This window comes from Ursus arctos, unplaced genomic scaffold, assembly GCF_023065955.2.
Source record: "Ursus arctos isolate Adak ecotype North America unplaced genomic scaffold, UrsArc2.0 scaffold_5, whole genome shotgun sequence".
NCBI classification, from domain to species: Eukaryota; Metazoa; Chordata; class Mammalia; order Carnivora; family Ursidae; genus Ursus; species Ursus arctos.
Window position 1 is genome coordinate 9,801,785 of NW_026623067.1, and position 17,304 is coordinate 9,819,088.

Below are 17,304 nucleotides of genomic sequence, written 5' to 3' on the forward strand. Positions count from 1 at the left end.
CTTATTTATTTCCATTTTCTAAAAATATCAGTCTTATACATGGGAAACTAAAATATGAACATGAATCCTAAAATCCGGATTTTTCTTCCTTGGGTATCTTGATCCTTGTATGGATTGTGTACTGTAATTGTATGAAAACATAATATATTTTGTTTAATGAGGAAGTCTTGGTTTACTGTGGGTTGCATATTCTCAAATCTCATGTAGGACACTCCAAATTTATTTTTATAATGATATTCATATATGACTAACTATATAAATATCAATATGGATACAGAAATAGATGATACAGTTATATAATTCTGGAAATTATTGTGGCTAAAGAGGAAAAACCTTTATACCCTAAAATAAATATGAACTGTTCTGTTAAAAGTGGGTTACAACATCCCCACTGTATATCATATTAACACCAATTTAGCAGCTATACATAGCAAACATTTATTATGTCTCAGTTTATATAGGCCAGGGTTTCTTATCACAAAGTAGAAATCGAGATGTTTGCTGGGGTCTCAGTTTTATCTGAAGCTTAAGGTCACATTCTAAGATTATGTGGTTGTTGAAATGAATCATTTCTATGAAGCTGAATAACATATGTCTGCTTATTTTTTCAAAGCCAGCATGAGAATTTCTGTGATTTCAGGGAAAGCCTAAGTCCTTCTATGAAACGTGTCAACTGGTTAAGAAATGCCAATCAAAGATAATCTACCTTTGAATTCTTAAAATCTACTGATTTGAGATCTTAATTATGGTTGCACAATAAATTTACTCTTATTTTACAGTATAACATACTCATGAGAATAACACCAGGGAATGGAGACATGGAGTCCGTTTAGGATTTTTCAGCCGGACCCAACTGAGTTATTTACAGAACCAAGTTCACAAAAGATATAAAAACAAAATTTCAGTTATTGATTCTATCAGTAATGTGAGAAAAACCTGGTAATGCGTAAACGTTTGACTGGATTAAGTCAATTTTTTAGAAATTATTTAATTTTTAAAAGATTTCTGCTTAACAGACTGACAGATAATTTAGAGAATTGTGTTATAGTCTTATAATTTGCCCAAAGCACATATAATGGGTCTTCTATTTACTATAAATGTAACATTTAATACAATGAATAGGAAAGACATAACATTGTCAATCTCATAAGCAATTATGGATGCTATATTCCATATCTTTTCAATTTTCAGTTATTAAAGACTATTAAAGAAATACTGCACCTCCAGGATTCCCTTCCAAGCAAATAGATATGAAAGAAATTGGTGAAACCGATAAAATAATATCCATAATACATTTTTTTATTTAAATAAAAGAAAGCCAGTGCACTTGGGTACCTCAGTTAGTTGAGCATCCAACTGTTGATTTCAGCTCAGGTCATGATCTCAGGGTCCTGGGATCCAGCCCCACATGGGTCTCTGCACTCAGCAGGGAGTCTGCTCCAGGATTCTCTCTCTCTCCCTCTCTCACCCTCTGCCCCTCCCCCACTCTCATGCTCTCTCTTTCTCTCTAAAATAAATACATATTCAATAAATAAATAAATGCCAACACTTTAACTGAAATGTCTTACTTACAATATAGTTTGACAATTTTTACTGAAAATCAACTCAAACATCAAACAAGTTGGTTTATATTGGAATGAAATACACACACACACACACACACACACACACACCTTAAATATTACCTTATGGATTGCCTGTTAGGCAGTAGAGGAAATTTTGAAACAGGTCTTTCACCAAAAAATAAATAAATAATAAGAATAATAAGAATGAATTTAATATTAGTAATATGATAAATTTTATACAAAGAAATAAATCAAGACTTAATGATAAGCTAAGCCATTGATGTGGTGCTTCAAGAGTAAAACTATTGCAAAACTAAAGGTGATTCATAGATGATTTGGGTTAAAAATGTATTTAATTAGTACATAAAGAAGGCCTAAACCTTCAAAGATCTTTAGAAAAATAGCAATGAAAATGATATGGTTATAAATTTGTTTCATAGATATCTATTTGAATATATAATATAAGAAGGGCACGTATTGCATGGTGCACTGGGTGTTATACGCAACTAACGAATCATCGAGCCTTACATTGGAAACCGGGGATGTACTGTATGGTGACTAACATAATATAATAAAAAATCATTTAAAAAAAACAGGGGATTTGAAGCAAGATGACTAGATTCCAGCTCCCATAAATTTGTAGATTTAACAATTTTCACAACTATCCATAAATGGTGATGCCTTTGAGGGAACAAAGGAGCCCAGAAGAAAAATTCCAGGACACTGATCAAGCAAAGAATCCAAGGATAGACGTGTGGAAGAGGGTAAGAAGAATAATTGCACATTACTTATGACACTTTCCCCTAAGGGCATATCTCTTAGAATGAGGAGATACACTTGACTTGCAAACTATCCCATGGGAGAAAACAAGAGCAGAGTGAGGACCTGGAATCTCCCGCCTCACAGAAAATTGACCAAGAGGCTCATTTATGTCTTGTCTTACCAGATTACTGATCTGAGTTGTTATCAGATAAAAACAGACTGTTTTATTATAACATACATATACTTACTGAGATGGTAGGCATAGATGAATAGTCTGGAGGTGCTAAGAGTAGAGGAAAGGTGTTGGGGGGGCTCACAGCAACCACCACATAGACCTCAAAAACCAGTTGCACATTCTGCTAACTGGCTTGGGGACTCTGTCCATGAATTTTGAGGAGTGACTCATTTGCAGCCCTTCCAATGGGATGATACATGCTCCAAAACTGTAGACACACCTCCATGATGATTCATGTTAACTTTCACCTATGGTGCATATGCACTTCAATAGATGGCATACAAACCAGCTCAGATAGCACAAGTTTATCAGTGGCCAGCTTGACTCTGTGGAGTTGAGAGAAGGTGTGAAATCTTGAACTCTATAGAGCACTGCCCTGGGAAAAATAAATGAAAATATTCCAGCACCCAGTTTGATATGTGAGATTGAAAGAAGGCACATAATTCCTGACCTAATCTCAATTAAAAAAAAATGAGTGAGATGGGTGCATCTGTAGAAAATGACTGAGAGACCTTTTTTCTAACAGGGCTGACTGGTAAATATCTTTCTTTCTCAAGCCACTCATCAAGGACTGGAAAAGAAAAAAAAATCCTTAAATGTTAAACAACAATTCAAGACTTTAAGGACCATAAAATACCATGAAAACATAAGCCCATAAAAGGAACAAAATAATCCTTCAGTGGCTGTCCTCAAGAAAATAAAGATTAACGAATTGCCTGACACATAATTCAAAATAATTATCTTAAAAGAACATAGACAACTAAACATAATCAGGAAAAAAATGCATGTCCAAAATGTAAAGCTCAATAAAGACATTGAAACCATTAAAAACGAAAACCAAATTTTGGAGTGAACCAAATACTAAGTAGAGTACTTCTGCAACTGTTATAATCAAACAGAAGAAAGAATAGTGAATTCAAAGACAGAGATCTTAAAATCGTCCAGTCAGAGAAAGAAACAGAAAGACTCAGTGTGAATTGAATATCAGCGAATGAAATAGTATAAGTATTATGGAAGTCCCAGAAGGAGCAAACTTTCCAACCAAGAATACTTTATCTGACAGTGCTGTATACCAGAAATAAATAAAGATATATTACCAGACAAACAAAAACCACTAGGTCTACCCTACAGGAAGTGCTAAATGGAGTTCTTCAAGTTGGAACAAAAGTATGCTAAATAGAAGCATGAAAGCATATGAGCTGTGATGGGTGGCTCAGATGGTTAAGTGTCTGTCTTTGGCTCAAGCCATGATCTCCCTCTGCCCTCAGCTCAGGTCATGATTCTCCCTCTCCTTCTACTGCTCCCTCTGCTTATGCTCTCTCACTCTCTCTGTCAAATAAATAAATAAAATTTTAAAAACAAAAAAGAAAACATGTGAAAATATGCAGTATAGCTGTGAAAGTGTATACATTAAAATTTGAAATACTCTGGAGCTATAATATTGATGTACAAATCACTTTTAACATAAGTGCAAAAGTTAAAAGACGAAAGTATTAAGAGAAATTAGCTATAATATTCATTGATGTTTAAAAGTTATAAAAAGTCATAAATAGTGACATTAATAACACAGAATATAGATAAAATGTAAAATATATTTTTGCATGCAATTAAGTTGTTATCAGATAAAAATAGACTATATATATATATATATATATAATCTTATAGTTATTAATACAAAAATGCCTACATACGTACACAGAAGATTAGGATAAAGTAATCAAAGTTTTCACACACACACACACACACACACACACACTCAAAAGACAGCAGGAGAAACAAAGAGGTTAAGAAACTCCAAAGCACAGGGGAAGAAAATAACAATGACAGTGGAAAGTGTTTACCTTTCAATAATTACTTTATATATAAATGGATTAAATTGTCTAATAAATAGACATAAATTGGTTAAAAAATTTAAAATATCCAACTATATTTTACCTATAAGGGGCTTATTTTTGCTTTAAGAGTGCACATAACTTAAAATGGAAAGGATGAAAAGAGATATGTCATACAAATGGTAAGCAAGTAGAACAAAAAAAATACTTATATCACACAAAATAGACTTTAAATCAAGAACTGTTGAAAGAGACAAAGAAAGTAATTAAATAATGGTCAAGGGGCCAATTTATCAAGTCGATAGAAGAATTGTATATATATATATATATATATATATATATATATATATATGCACCACACATCAGAATATTATAATATATAAAGCAAATATAAAAATACCTGAAGAAAAAATAGACACCAATTCAATAATAGGAAGCAATACCCCACTTTGAATGTAGAATAGGTCATCAAGACAGAAAATCAATAAACAGATGACATTTTACTCAGGTAAATACCCAGCATTAGAATTACTGGATTATATGATATTTCTAGTTTTAATTTTATGAGGAACCTCCACACTGTTTTTCAAAGTGGCTTCACCAATTTACTTTCCCTTCTAAAGGGCTTGAGTTTTCCCTTTTCTACTCATCCTCATCCACACATGTTATTACTTGTCTTTTTGATATTAGTTATTCTGAATTTTTGAGATAATATCTCTATTGAATTCAGAAAGATAGATGTACTCCATGTTTGTGGCAGCGTTATTAATGATAGCCAATATATGGAAGCAATGTAAGTGTTCAATGTTAGGTGCAAAGATACATATGATATAAAATCTTGTCACTCATGACAATGTGAATGGACCTAGAGAGGATCATGCTAAGTGAAATAAGACAGAGAAAGTCAAATATGAAATAATCTCATTTATATGTGAAATAGAGATAGAGAGAGAGAATTGAACAAATAAAAAGAGAAATAGATCCAAAGATGCAGAGAACAAATTGATGGTTGTAGAGAAAAGGTGGTACAGGGGTCAGCAAAATAGCTGAATGGGGATTAAAACGCATAAATTTCCATTTATAAAATAACTAGGTTACAAGTATGAACACTACAACACAGAGAATAATTTTGCAATAACTTTGTATGGTGGCAAATGGTAACTACGGTTACATGATCAACTTTGTGTAATATATAGAATTGTCAAATTGTGTTGTACATCAGTAACTAATATAACATTGTATCTCAACTATAAAAAGATGAAAACAAAAGGACAGACCTGAACAAAACTATAAACTTCAGGGATCTAAGAGACATATATGGAACACTCCATCCATCATCAGAGGAACATGTTTTCTTCTCAAGTGCACATGGACTATTTCTCTGTAGGATAGATCATATGCCAGATCATGAAATAAGCCTAAAGAAATATAAGAAAATTGAAATAATACAATGTTTCATTTCCAACCACAATGGCATAAAACTAAAAAATATTAATAGGAGAAAAAGAGACAAATTTACAAATATATGGAGTTTAAACCTTATACTCCTGAACAACCAATGAGTCAAACAAGAAATTAAAAGAGAAATAAAAATTTTGAGAAAAATACAAATCAAAACACGACTTACAAAAATTTATGAGATGTAGCAAAAATAATTCTAAAAAACTTTATAGTGATATGTACCTGATTTAAAAAATATCTTTAAAAAACTACATGAATCAAAGACTTTGAAAAACAAGAATTAATAAAGCCCAAATTTGGCAGAAATAAATGTAACAGTAGATAGAAATGGAATAGAGACTACAAACCAAAATAAATAACCAAAATAATAAAGAATTGTTTTTTGAAAAGATAAACAGAATTGGCAAATCTTTAGCTAGACTAAGAAAAAGAGAAAGGACTAATATTCATGTAATTATCAATGAAAGAGATACTACGACTGATATAACAGAATAACAGTCATAAGAAGTATCTATGAACTTGAAAAATTGTATGCCTAGAAATTAGCTAACCTAGAAGAAAAAGATACATTTCTGTAAATATACAATCTACCAAGCCTGAATTATGAAGAAATGGAAAATCTAAGCAGACCGTTAACAAGTAAGGGATTGTATCAGTAACCAAAACCTCACAACACAGGAATTCCAGGAGCAGATAGCATCGCTAGTGAATTATTTTTTTTAATAATAATCTTTTATTATGTTATGTTAGATCACTAGTGAATTCTACCACACATTTAATGAAGAACTAATAAGTATGCTCAAAGTCTAAAAAAAAAAAAAAATGAAGAGCAGGGGATGCTTCCAAACTTATTTCATGAGAAAAATGTTGATGTGATACCAAAACCAGAGGACTTTAAAAGAAAATTAAAATCACAGGCCTACATTCTTGAGGACCACAAATTTTAAATTCCTCTAAAATTATTAGCATGCTGAATTCCACAGTACATTACACACTGACAAAAGTTTACAACATACAAGAAATGTTACAAACATTCCACATATATAGTCTTTACCAGTGACTTATTTTTAAAATGATTCACTGTAGTAACAGAGCTCTGCTTACTCCTTCAAGTATATTTTAAGGTGAGGTAGTCCTGTACACACTATTCAAGCAAGAGTTCTTAAATTTAATAGTTTTTTTTCCCTTTTGTAAGTAACATTTTGTGTTTCTATTTTGAAGTCTGTTGAATCTGTGGGTGACTGAAGTGTGTTGTTAATATGAAAGTAGTGTAATTTTTATATAATTTAGTAATTGTTGTCTAAGGAGAGGAACATTGAAAAATGACACATTGCAGGGGAGGGGGGTGGTGACTGGCCAGCTCAGATAGTGGACTTTGTGGTACTTAATCTTGGGGTCATGGGTTTGAGCCTCACTTTAACAGCACAGACTACTTAAAAAAAATAAAATCTTTTAAAAAGTTTTAAAAATAAAAAGGAATTATGACATGTACTCAGCATAAATTCGAAATTATAACTGATATAAGGACTGCATCAAAATAATGTAAAAATTTAGAGAAGATAAAATTCCTAATGATTTACTTAAGAATACCACTAATAAACCTGACATAAACATGTTTAGGATTAAAATAGAAGAGTTAAAAGAGAACAAATATAGTATTTAAAAGATTAAATGGCTATGTATATGCTGGGATTTAATAACTGAATTATATACAATAAGAAAATATGGATTGTGAAACATTGGAGTACTATAAGTAAGCAATTGTGTACTGACTATTTTTAAGAACATAGAAATGATGAATATATGAGTTTAGAGGGCATTAAAAAAACAGTGATCATAGGAAGTTATTAGATGAACAAATACACTTTCACAGAAAAATATCACACATGGCACTGTCAACTATAGATAAGAGCATAAAGGATAAAGGCTAACTATCCTTAGCCTCTTGTTTTCTTACCAGAGCAGAGGGAATTAGACCATCGAATAAGTATGTAATACACAATTTGAGCTAGAATGAGATCTCTTCCTTATGTTTTGGATTCATTCTTTTGAGTAAAAGCTTTATTGAGATAGAGTTCATACATCATAAAATTCACCAAGTTATAGTGAGCAGTGTGTATAGCTCAATAGGTAGTAGAGTCTCAGGGAAGTGTGATGATCAACACAGACAATTTTAGAACCCCAAAAAGGATTGCTGTTTTTGTAGGTTTCATCCTGTACCTCACACTGCCAATCTTACACAAACACTAATCTACATATTGTCTCCATTGATTTTAATATTCAAAATATTTCCTATGGAATCAAGTATCATTTAGTCTTATGTAACTGGTTTCATTCACATAGCATGTTTTCAAGGTCCATCAATTTTGTTGCAAGTATCAGCACTTCGTACATTATATTCCCATGTGATACTCCAGTTTATGAATATAACTTATTTTTTAATATATCAGTTGATAGATACATGCATTGGTTCCACTTTTTGGTTTGTAAGAATAATGCCACTATGAATATTAGTTTACATGATTTTATGTATAAATATGTTTCCATTTATCTTTGTATATACCCAAGAATGTAATTTCTGAGTCCAATGGTACCTGAATGTCTTTGCATTTAAGGAAATGACACTCCATTGTCCAAAGTAACTACCTTAAAAATTATTACTTTACGGAGGAGGCGGTTAAGATGGTGGAGGAGTAGGGGACCCCTTTTTCAGCCGGTCCCCTGAGTTGAGTTGGATAGGTACCAGACCAGCCAGAACATCCACGGAATCAGCCTGAGATGCAGGAAGATACATCTGGATCTCTACAAATGAATATCTCCAGCACTGAGTATTGAGGTACTAAGCGGGGAGCCATGAAACTGTGCACAGATATTGGAAGATAATCAGAAGGGGGAGGGAGCGACCTCATTCGGGTGCCGGGAAGTGATAGCCACCTGCACGGGGGAGCAGGCAGACTCACGGACGACACCCGCGAGAGAGCAGACTGAGACCATAAGCCAGGGAGTGCGTGCCACCAGACTTCTCACAGAACTCCGGTGTGCTCATTGGAACCAGACTGAGACTGGGAGCTCCAGGAGCACGCCAGGGCGTCTGGCAGCTGGCGTCTGGCGGTGTTAAAAGCACAAAGGACAGAGACGCGGTGGCTTTGGAAGTGCAGGCTGGGACGCTGGCTGTGCGGCGCACATCCCAGGACACTGCAGGGTTGAGCAGCACCAACAGAAGCAGAGTTAAAGTGGCCCGAACATCAGTGGAGAACAGTCCGCGATCACTCTGTTCTGTGACAGAGGATGAGATTCGGCCACTGCTGCTCTGACTCTCAGAAGAGGCACAGCAAACCACCAGGGAAAGCCTCCAGAGAAAAAAGCCTGGAAAGACCAGCTCACAGCTTGCAGGGGACATGGACACTCTACCCAAACAGGGTTGCCTGAGTATTGGCATCACAGGCCCCTCCCCCAAAAGGCAGGCTGAAAAATCAAGAAGCCCACATCTCTAAGATCCCTATAAAACGAGGGCACACGGCCTGGGGCCCGGTCAATAATTTGGGCTCTGGACAACCCCGCAACCTCTCCTCATCAGAATGAAGAGAAGGAGAAATCCCCCCAGCAAAGAAAAGACAATGAGTCTGCGACCTTTGCCACAGAACTAATGGATATGGATATAACTAAATTATCAGAAATGGAATTCAGAGTAACAATGGTCAAGATGATGTGTAGACTTGAAAAAAGTATTAACAAAAATATTAATGAGAATATAGAATCTCTAAGGGTGGAAATGAGAGCAAATATGGCAGAAAATAAAAATTCTATGAGCCAAATGCAGGCAAAACTTGAAACTCTGACGGCCAGAGTGAATGAGGCAGAAGAATGTATCAGGAAATTGGGGGATGGGTTAGAAGAAGAAAAAGCTAAAATAGAATATGGACTTAAAGAAATCCACGCACAAGAATATAGGTTACGGGAGATTACTGACTCAATGAAACGTTCCAAAGTCAGAATCATTGGCATCCCCGAGGGGGTGGAGAAAAACAGAGGTCTAGAAGAGATATTTGAACAAATTGTAGCTGAAAACGTCCCTAATCTAGCAAGGGAAACAAACATTTGTGTCCAAGAGGCAGAGAGGACCCCTCCCAAGCTCAGCCACAACAAACCTACGCCACAACACGTCATAGTGCATTTTGCAAATATTAGATCCAAGGATACAGTATTGAAAGCAGCCAGGGCAAAGAAATTTCTTACATACCAAGGCAAAGGTATCAGAATTACATCAGACCTGTCTACACAGACCTGGAATGAGAGAAAGGGTTGGGGGGGGAATTTTTAAAGCTCTTTCAGAGAAAAACATGCAGCCAAGGATCCTTTAACCAGCAAGGCTGTCACTCAGAATTGATGGAGAAATAAAGACCTTCCAGAATCTCCAGTCATTAACCAAGTTTGTAACCACAAAAACAGCCCTACAGGAGATATTAAGGGGGCTCTATAAGGTAAAAAGTCCCCAAGAATGATACAGAACAGAAAATCACAACCGATAGAAACAAAGACTTTACTGACAACATGGTATCATTAAAAATCATATCTCTCAGTATTCAGTCTCAATGTGAATGGCCTAAATACTCCCATAAAGTGCCACAGGGTTGAAGATTGGATAAAAAGACATGATCCATCGATTTGCTCTCTACAAGAGAATCATTTTGAACCTAAAGATACATTCAGAGTGAAAGTAAAGGGATGGAATACCATCTTTCATGCAATTGACCTCAAAAGAAAGCTGGGGTAACAACTCTTATATCAGACAGATTGGATTTTAAACTAAAGACTATAGTTAAAGACACAGAAGGGCACTATATTATTCTTAAAGGATGTATCCAACAAGTGGATATAACAATTATAATTATATATGCCCCCAAAGTGGAACAGCAAGATACACAAGCCAACTCTTAACCAGAATAAAGAGACATATAGATAAAAATACATTAATAGTAGGGGACCGCAACACCCCACTCTCAGAAATAGAACACCCATGCAAAAAATCGACAAAGAAACAAGGGTTTTGAATGCCATACTCGATGAGTTGGATCTCATAGATATATATAGAACACTATACCCTAGAACTAAAAAATACTCATTCTATTCTAATTCCCATGGAACATTCTCAAGAATAGACCATGTTCTGGGACACAAAACAGGTCTCAACTGATACCAAAAGACTGAAATTATTCCTTGCATATTCTCAAACCACAACACTTTGAAATTGGAACTCAGCCACAAGGAAAAATTTGGAAGAAACTCAAACACTTGGAGACTAAGAACCATCCTGCTCAAGAATGATTCGATAAACCAGGAAATCAAAAATCAAATTAAACAATTTATGGAGACCAACGAGAATGAAAAAGACAACGATCCAAAACCTATGGGATAGTGCAAAGGCAGTCCTAAGGGGGATATACATAGCCATCCAAGCCTCACTAAAAAGAATAGAAAAATCTAAAATGCAGTTTTTATATTCTCACCTCAAGAAGCTGGAACAGCAACAGAGGGACAGGCCTCATCCACGCTTGAGGAAGCAGTTGACCAAGATTAGAGCAGAAATCAATGAATTAGAAACCAGGAATACAGTAGAGCAGATCAACAGAACTAGAAGCTGGTTCTTTGAGAGAATTAATAAAATTCACAGACCTCTGGCAAGACTTATCCAAAAGAATAGAGAAAGGACCCAAATTAATAAAATTATGAATGAAAAAGGAGAGGTCACAGACAACACCAATGAAATTAGAAGGATTATTAGAAACTTTTATCAAGAGCTTTATTCCAATAAATTAAGCAATCTGGAAGAGATGGAGGCCTTCCTGGAAACCTATAAACAACCAAGACTGCAACAGGAAGAAATTGATTTTTTTAAACAGGCCAATTAATTATGAAGAGAGTGAGTCCGTGATAAACAACCTTCCAAAAAACAAAACTCCAGGCCCGGACGGTTTTCCTGGGGAATTCTACCAAGCATTCAAAGAAGAAATAATACCTATTCTCCTAAATCTATTTCAAAAAATAGAAACAGTAGGAAAGCTACCAAACTCATCCTATGAGGCCAATATTACATTGATCCCCAAACCATGCAAAGACCCCATCAAAAAGGAGAATTACAGACCGATTCCCCTAATGAATATAGACACCAAAATCCTCAACAAGATCCTGGCTAGTAGAATCCAACAGTCCATTAAAAGGATTATTCATCATGACCAAGTGGGATTCATCCCTGGGATGCAAGCATGGTTCAACATTCACAAATCAATAGATGTGATAGATCATATCAACAAGGAAAGAGTAAGGACCATATGACCCTCTCGATGCAGAAAAAGCATTTGACAAAATACAGCATCCTTTCCTGAATAAAACCCTTCAGAGTATAGAGATAGAGGGTACATTCCTAAATCTCATAAAAACCATCTATGAAAAGCCTACAGCAAATATCATTCTCAATGGGGAAAAGCTGGAAGCCTTCCCCTAAGATCAGGAACACGACAAGGATGTCCACTCTCACCACTATTATTCAACATAGTACTAGAAGTCCTTGCAACAGCAATCAGACAACAAAACGGGATAATAGGTATCCAAATAGGCAAAGAAGAAGTCAAACTGTGTCTCTTCGCAGATGACATGATACTCTACATGGAAACCCAAAAGAATCCACCCCCAAACTAGTAGAAGTTATAGAGCAATTCAGTAATGTGGCGGGATATAAAATCAATGCTGAGAAATCAGTTGCATTTCTATACCTGAATAATGAGACTGAAGAAGGAGAAATTAGGGCATCCTTCCCATCTACAATAGCACCAAAAACCATACGTTACCATGGAATTAACTTAACCAGAGACGTAAAGGATCTATATTCTAGAAACTATAAATCCCTTTTGAAAGACATTGAGGAAGACACAAAAAGATGGAAAAATATTCCACGCTCATGGATCGAAGAACTAACATAGTTAAAATGTCCATGCTACCCAGAGCGATCTGCAATTTCAATGCTATCCCGATCAACATACCGATGAAATTTTTCAAGGGACTGGATCCAATAGTTCTTAAATTTGTATGGAACCAGAAAAGGCCCTGAATCGCCAGAGAACTGTTGAAAGTAAAAACAAAGCTGGGGGCATCACAATGCCAGATTTCAAGCTGTACTACAAAGCTATGATCAGAAAGACATCATGGTACTGGCACAAAAACAGACACATAGACCAATGGAACCGAATAGAGAGCCCAGAAATGTACCCTCAGCTCTTTGGGCAACTAATCTTTGATAAAGCAGGAAAAAACATCTGGTGGAAAACAGACAGTCTCTTCAATAAATGGTGCTGGGAAAATTGGAGAGCTACATGCAAAAGAATGAAACTTGACCACTTTCTCACACCATACACAAAGATGAACTCCAAATGGATGAAAGACCTCAATGCGAGACAGGAATCCATCAAAATTCTAGAGAAGAACATAGGCAGCAACCTCTACGACATCGGAAAGCAAACTTTTTCATGACATATTTCTAATGGCAAGAGAAACAAAAGATAAAATGAACTTGTGGGACTTCATCAAAATAAAAAGCTTATGCACAGCCAAAGAAACAGTAAAAAAAAAAAACCTAAGAGGCAGCCCATGGAATGGGAGAATATATTTGCAAATGATGCTACAGATAAAAGACTGGTATCCAAGATCTACAAAGAACTTCTCAAACTCAATATGCGAGAAACAAATAAAGAAATCATAAAATGGGCAGAAGATATGAACAGACACTTTTCCAATGATGACATACAAATGGCTAACAGACACATGAAAAAGTGTTCAAAATCTTTAGCCATCAGGAAAATTCAAATCAAAACCACACTAAGATACCACTTTATGCCAGTTAGAATGGCAAAAATTAACAAGGCAGGAAACAGCAATTTCTGGAGAGGATGTGGAGAAAGAGGATCCATCCAACATTGTTGGTCGAATGCAAGTTGGTACAGCCACTCTGGAAAGCAGTGTGGAAGTCCCTTAAAAAGTTAAAAATTGATCTACCCTATGACCCAGCCATTGCACTACTGAGGTATTTACCAAAAAGATACAGACATAGTGAAGAGAGGTGTCATATGCACCCCAATGTTCATAGCAGCATTGTCCACAATAGCTAAATCATGTAAGGAGCCGAGATGCCCTTCAAAGGATGACTGGATTAAGAAGTTGTGGTCCATATATACAATGGAATATTACTAAGCTATCAGAAAGAACAAGTTCTCAACATTTGCTGCAGCATGGATGGCACTAGAGGAGATAATGCTAAGTGAAATAATTCAAGCAGAGAAACACAACTATCATATGATTTCTCTCATCTATGGAACATAAGAACTAGGAAGATTGGTAGGGGAAGAAAGTGATAAAAAAAGGGGGGTAAACAGAAGGGGGTATGAAGCATGTGAGACTATGGACTCTGAGAAACAAACTGAGGTCTACAGAGGGGAGGGGGTGGGGAAATGGGATAGACTGGTGATGGGTAGTAAGGAGGGCACATACTGCATGGTGCACTGGTGTTATATGAAACTAATGAATCATCGAGCTTTACATCAAAAAATAAACAAATAAAAATAAACAATTAAGAGAAAAGAATGATTCGATAAACCAGGAAATCAAAAATCAATTTAAACAATTTATGGAGATCAAAGAGAATGAAAATACAACGGTCCAAAACCTATGGGACACTGCAAAGGCAGTCCTATGGGGAAAATATATAGCCACCCAAGCCTCACTCAAAAGAATAGAAGAATCTAAAATGCAGTTTTTATATTCTCACTGCAAGTAGCTGGAACAGCTACAGAAGAACATGCTGAATCCACGCACAAGAAAGCAGTTGATTAAGGTTAGATCAGAGATCAGTGAATTAGAAACCAGGAGAATAGTAGAGCAGATCCACAGAACTAGAAGCTGATTCTTTGTAAGAATAAGTAAAATGGAAAAGCCACTTACAAGACTTATCCAAAAGAATAGAGAAAGGTCCCAGATTAATAAATTAATGAATGAAAAGGGAGAAGTCACAACCATCACCAATGAAATAGGAAGGATTAATAGAAACTTTTATCAAGAGCTTTATGCCAATAAATTAAGCAACCTGGGATAGATGGAGGCCTTCCTGGAATCCTGTAAGCCACCAAGATTGAAACAGGAAGAAATTGATTTTTAAATATACCAATTAATTATGAAGAGATTGTAACAGTGACTAAAAACCTTCCAAAAAAACAAAACTCCAGGGTCTGATGGCTTCCCTGGGGAATTCAATCAAACATTCAATGAAGAAATAATACCTATTCTCCTAAAGCTATTTCAGAAAATAGAAACAGAAGGAAAACTACCAAACTCATTCTATGAGGCCAATATTACCTTGCTCCTCAAACCAGACAACGACCCCATCAAAAAGGAGAATTACAGACCGATTTCCCTGATGAATATGGATGCCAAAATTCTCAACAAGATCCTACCTAATAGGATCCAACAGTACCCTAAAAGGATTATCCATCATGATCAAGTGGGATTCATCCCTGGGATGCAAGGGTGGTTCAACATTCGCAAATCTAGCAGTGTGATAGATTATATCAACAAGAAAAAAGCCAAAAATCATATGATCCTCTCAATAGATGCAGAAAAAGCATTTGACAAAATACAGCATCCTTTCCTGATTAAAACCCTTCAGAGTGTAGGGATAGAGAGTACAATCCTCAATCTCATAAAAACCATGTAGGAACATCCTACAGCAAATATCATTCTCAATGGGGAAAAGCTGGAGCCTTTCCCTTAGGATCGGGAATACGACACAGATGCTCACTCTTGCCATTATTATTCAACATAATACTAGAAGTCCTTGCATCAGCAAACAGAAAACCAAAAGGGATAATAGGTATCCAAATCGGCAAAGAAGAAGTCAAACTGTCTCTCTTCGCAGATGACATGATACTCTATATGGAAAACCCAAAAGAATCCACCCCCACACTACTGGAATTTATAGAGCAATTCAGTAATGTGGCGGGATACAAAATCAATGCTCAGAAATCAGTAGCATTTCTATACATGAACAATGAGACTGAAGAAATAGAAATTAGGGAATCCATCCCATTTACAATAGCACCAAAAATCATATGTTATCTTGGAATTAACTTAACCGGAGACATAAAGGATCTATATTCTATAAACCACAAATCACTCTTGAAAGACATTGAAAAGACACAAAAAGATGGAAAAACATTTCACGTTCATGGGTCGGAAGAATTAACATAGTTAAAATGTCCATGCTACTGAGAGCAATCTACACTTTCAGTGCTATCCCAATCAAAATACCAATGACATATTTCGAAGAACTTGAACAAACAGCCCTTAAATTTGTGTGGAACCAGAAAAGGCCCTGAAATACCAAGGAATTGTTGAAAAGGAAAAACAATGCAAGGGCATCACAATGCCTGATTTCAAGTTGTACTACAAAGCTGTGATCACCAAGACAGCATGGTACTGGCACAAAAGCAGACACATAGACCAATGGAACAGAATAGAGAACCCAGAAATGGACCCTCGGCTCTTTGGGCAACTAATCTTTGACAAAGCAGAAAAAAACATCCAGTGGAAGAAAAGACAGTCTCTTCAATATATGGTGCTGGGAAAATTGGACAGCTACATGCAAAAGAATGAAACTTGACCACTTTCTCACACCATACACAAAGATAAACTCCAAATGGTTGAAAGACCTCGATGTGAGACAGGAATCCATCAAAATCCTACAACCTCTACAACATCAGCCACAGCAAACTTTTTCATGACACATCTCCAAAGGCAAGAGAAACAAAAGATAAAATGAACATGTGGGACTACATCAAGATAAAAAGCTTCTGCACAGCCAAGGAATAGTCCAAAAAACTAAGAGTCAGCCCACGGAATGGGAGAATATATTTGCAAATGATGCTACAGATAAAAGACTGGTATCCAAGATCTACAAAGAGCTTCTCAGTACACAAGAAACAAATAAACAAATCATAAAATGTGCAGAAGATATGAACAGACACTTTTCCAATGAGGACATACAAATGGCTGACAGACACTTGAAAAAATGTTCAAAATCATTAGCCATCAGGGAAATTCAAATCAAAACCACACTAAGATACCACTTTATGCCAGTTAGAATGGCAAAAATTGACAAGGCAAGAAACAGCAATTGCTCTAGAGGATGTGGAGAAAGGGGATCCCTCCTACACTGTTGGTGGGAATGCAGGTTGGTGCAGCCACTCTGGAAAACAGTGTGGAGGTCCCTTAAAAAGGTAAAAATTGAGCTACCCTATGACACAGCCATTGCACTACTGGGTATTTACCCCAAAGATACAGATGTGTGAGGAGAAGGGCCATATGCTCCCCAATGTTCATAGCAGCATTGTCCACAATAGCTAAATCA